A 4,730-nucleotide genomic window follows, 5' to 3' on the forward strand; every position below is an offset into this window, starting at 1 on the left:
GTTTTGTTCTGTTCTGGATTCTGCTATCTGTTGACTGAGTTCCAGGTGGTGTTGTCACACCTGTCAATCTCTGGTTGTTGCCTGTTCTTGCTGGTTTTCAGTCAACAGAACTCCCTTAAGAAGTTTGAAAGGCCGGGGTGGGTTTGAAAAAAATCTCTCAGATTCTATTTATCCTGGAATGTTTTGATTGCACCATCATATATGATTGATAGTTTTGCTGGATAGACAATTCTTGGTTGGCAGGTTTTTTTCTTATAGGGTTTTGTATATGTATCCCCATTGCCTTCTTGCCTGCATGGTTTGTTCTGAATAGTCAGAGCTTAATTTGATTTGCTTGCCTTTATAAGTGACAACTCTCTTCTCTCTGGCCACTTTTAGTATTCTCTCCTTGTCCTTGATTTTGGAGAGCTTGATTATTATATGTATTGATGACTTTCTTTTGGGGTCTATCCATCCTGTAGTACATTCAGCTTCTTGAATGTTTATCTTCTCATCTTTCAAGATGTTAGGGAAATTTTCTTCCAGAAGCTCTTCAACTATCTCCTCTGTGCACTTCTTTGATTCTCCCTCTTCCAGAATGCTAATAATTCTTAAGTTGTTCCTCTTCATGTTATCCAGCCTGAATCTTAGATTCTTTTCAGATTTTTTTTTCCTTTTTTCTGCTTGCTCTTCTATCTTAGCAGTAGTGAGAGATTTGTCTTCCAGCTCGCTAGTTCTGGCTTCCGTCTCTTCTATTCTGCTCCTTTCCCCTTTCAGTGTATTGTCCATTTATGATATTTTATTATTAATCATCTGGACCTCTTTTTGCAGGATTTGAATTGTTTCCAATGCTGTATCAATCTTATTTGATTGCTCTTATAGTACTTTCCAGATTTCTCCCCTGTTTTCCTCCACCCCTTTTTGGAGCATTTGAATTTGTTTCTGTATCATTCTTCTAAATTCTTTCTCAGGCATATCCAAAACCTGCTCTTCCTCTTCTAGAAAGTCTTTGTCTATCTCCAGTTCGTTCATCTCAGCTACTGTCTTCTGTTTGGGGACATGTTTTGATATCTTTTGTTGCTTTTTTTCATCATTTCCAGAGCCAAGCTCAAACCTAGAAGTAATTAAAAAGTGAACAGGATGCTGGAAGGAAAAAAAAATAGAAAGCTTAGATGAAGTAGGCAAAGAAAGGTTTCAGTGTAGATAAGAGTAAATATTATTATGATGAGTCTTTGGAACAATGATTCCTGAGTTTCTCTTTGGTTCTCTCAGTAAGTTGGAGTGGGATACTAAAGGAATAGTATCCTAATGAACACTGCAGTCTTTTAGTCCACTATTGTTACAAAGAGCAAGTTCAAATACTCAAGATAACTTATATAAATGAAATGCTAGAAATTAAGAAACATACATAGGACATACATCTAATGCTACTTTATTTTTTTTTTTTGAAATATACAAAGGAATCTTTCATATTAAAATGAATTATTATGAACTTCATTTTAAATGAAAACGGTACTATAGTTGCAAATTACAAAGCTCTCACTTGCAATATTAAAAGACTAATTTTCTGGGCTCTAATGTTTTAAGAATAATAATCAACTGAATCTAATTGGTATAATTATCTCATAACAGACAGCTTTAAATTGTTTATTTGGATTGTAGCTGGAATGAGCAAAGGAAAAAAGGAAAGAGCAATTTAATTTCATGAGTCCAGATTTTAGGCTTTATGAAGCTACACTGAGACTATTTAAGGATTATGCTTCCAAACTGATGTATTGCCACAAACTAGAATGTAAGGCAGAGAATAAATTTAACTATTCTACATGCTTATGTTTCAATACTCTGCATTATCCTATATGAAATAGTTTTGAGAGAGTTTACTTAACTTTAAATTCAGTCACACAAAGGATCTGAAGATATTTTTGATGATGACAACAAGGATGATAATAGCAACTGAAAGAATGAATGCAATTAAAGATGAAACAGATATTAGACTTTTATCAATTTGTGAAAGAAAATTTTATCAAATTTTAAAAATGAGGACTTTAATGAATAAATATAACTTCTACTTTAATGAACTTCTTGTTGTGAAGTTGAGTGAAAACATTTTAAACTGTATCAGAACTTGCTGTTGAATGGCTAAAAAGATGTTTCCATCTGGGTTTTGGACTTGTTCATTCCAGTTAAGGCTCATTCTCAACCTACTGTTGAGAATTTGCATTTCCACCCCAGATATACTTCATTAGTATCTACAATTTAACAAGATATCCAGGTGATTCTTATATATCCACTGGTCACATCTTATGTATGTGGCGGGGGGTGGGGTTGGGTGGGAGGGTGGGGGAGGAAGGCTTCAAAAATTTAATGGAGAATGTATATTATGAAAAAACTATACACGGATTTAAAAAAAATTTTCGCACCAAAATGAACTCTTAGTAACTTGTTATAACATGTTTGAACAAGATCTTATTTGAGGTACTAAGGATAAGACTACTGTTTGAAAAGAACACATATCGCAGCAACATGAATCCTGAAAAAAATTAAAGCAAGAAAAGCCATCAGATTTATGGTGAAACATGGGTGAAAGAATGGTGAAATCATTGGTGCTTTATGAAAATGTTATGGGGACAATGCCCTAAAGAAATAAGCATTAAAATGGACAACTCATTTTAAGAATGGACAAGATTTCTGGCAACCATGTTGGTCTACTGGTAAGTGGAAGTGGAGGAAAAGCAGCAATGAAGATTTGGGCTGACTTCGACCATATTCCATAGACCCCCATCAACCTGAAGATGAGTGAGAGCAGAGGAAAGGCTGGTTGGTCCAAAGTATGGTGAGACCTGGGGACTCTTAAGCCCATGAACAAGGATATAGCTATGGAGTACTAGAGCTGAGAGTGAAGTGTCCAGCTGATATGAAATGAGGGGAGACACACAAGAATGCCCAAACCTGTAGATTATATCCATTTGACCTAGCTTCAATGACTTGATGATCACAACTCAACTAGAAGAAGATAAAAAAATTTTATGAAGCAAACAAGTGTAAATTGCTACTATTTGAAGAACTTGATCTATACCTATGGATGTAGTAGCTCAAAATATCAACCAAAAGGGAAGGAGTTGTCACATCAAGGATCACTCCTATCCCCTCTGTATGCAGGGTTGATAGGGATACCGGCATCTTAAACATGGCCTAACTAAAATGGAGGTGCTATAAAGGCGAAGTGATTGGCTTGTAAGTTTTCAAGAGGGGGTTTAGTTTCAGAGTATGCAGGAGAAGGTAGAATCCCCACTTAATAGTTTTCATCTTGTCTAGCGGGAATCCTGTTGTTGTGGGTTAATGCACCACACTTTGAATTGCAAGCTCGGCAACTCAAGCTCACCAGCTGTTCCTCAGAAACCCTATGCAGGGTTGTTATGGGTTGGAACTGACTCGATGGCAATTAACAACAACAACAACAGATGGGTCTAGTGAAAGGAGATGGGACTAAAATTCTTCTGATTCTATAGTGAGTAATTGTTATCATAACTAATTGTGACTTTCATAACTGTAAAGGTACAAGTTCTGTAACAAAAAGGGGGGAGTAAATTAGTCTTAGAGTCTATGAGCAGAGACCCTAGGACCATCAAGTAAGAAGAAAACAAGTGGAATGTGGAATCCTATCCAGAGAAACAGTGACACTAGATACGGAGGCAGAGATAAGGACATGAAGAGATAGAGCAGCTGAAGACACTAGACTCATGGAAAGAGAAAGGCTATGTGCTGTTGGCCAAGAGGCAGACTTGCAGAATGTGTCCTTTGGTTGTTTAAATGATTATATATTAATGAGTGTTTTTGTGTACATCCAGAAAACAAACAAAAAATGAGGGATTAGAAGCAAATATTGTTGAATGATGGTGCACAGAGGGATTGTAATCATTGCAATGAAACAAAACATGATAGGAAGAATAAAAACTAATGTTTTCCCATGTAAACTATCACTCAAATTCACAATAAAAGCTTTAAAAAAACCCCACAAGCTCATACATAGATTTAAAAAAAAAAAAAAAGCACGGACAAGATTATGTGAAGATGAAGAAAAAATTAATGTTGTTGTACCCTAACTGGAAATGATGGATGATTAAAAACAGAAACATTAGCCAACACCATAGGCACCACAGTTGGTTCAGTTTAAACAATTCTGACTGAAAAATAAAAGTTGAGGAAACTTTCTGCTCAATGAGTACTAAAACTGTCCTACCCAGATCAGTTGTAAACTAGAGCAGAGCTTTCAATGGAAACTTTAAACAAGTGGGATCAAGATCCTGAAGCATCTATTTAAAAAATTGTAATAGATGTGTGGTACTGTGAATTCACTTGATATGGCTTTTCTATCCAAAATTGTCTTACCTTCCATGAAATGATTAAGTGGGATTATGTAAATAGCACTCTACAGGACTCTAACTCTGGGATTGGTTAATTTTACCATCCCATTAGGTTTAAAAGGAGATATCTCAAAAGCAGGAACAGAAGATCCCAGCACCAGAAAGAAAGAAGAGCCATGAGTATAATATGAGATCCCTACCTGGGGTATCATATGGAAGCGAAAGCTGGACAGTGAATAAGGAAGATCGTAGAAGAATTGATGCCTTTGAGTTGTGGTGTTGGAGGAGAATACTGAAAGTGCCGTGGACTGCCAAAAGAACCAATAGATCTGTTTTGGAAGAAGTGCAACCAAAGTGCTCCCTTGGAGGCCAAGATGGCTAAGCTTC

Source organism: Chrysochloris asiatica, unplaced genomic scaffold, assembly GCF_000296735.1.
Source record: "Chrysochloris asiatica unplaced genomic scaffold, ChrAsi1.0 scaffold00086, whole genome shotgun sequence".
NCBI classification, from domain to species: domain Eukaryota; kingdom Metazoa; phylum Chordata; class Mammalia; order Afrosoricida; family Chrysochloridae; genus Chrysochloris; species Chrysochloris asiatica.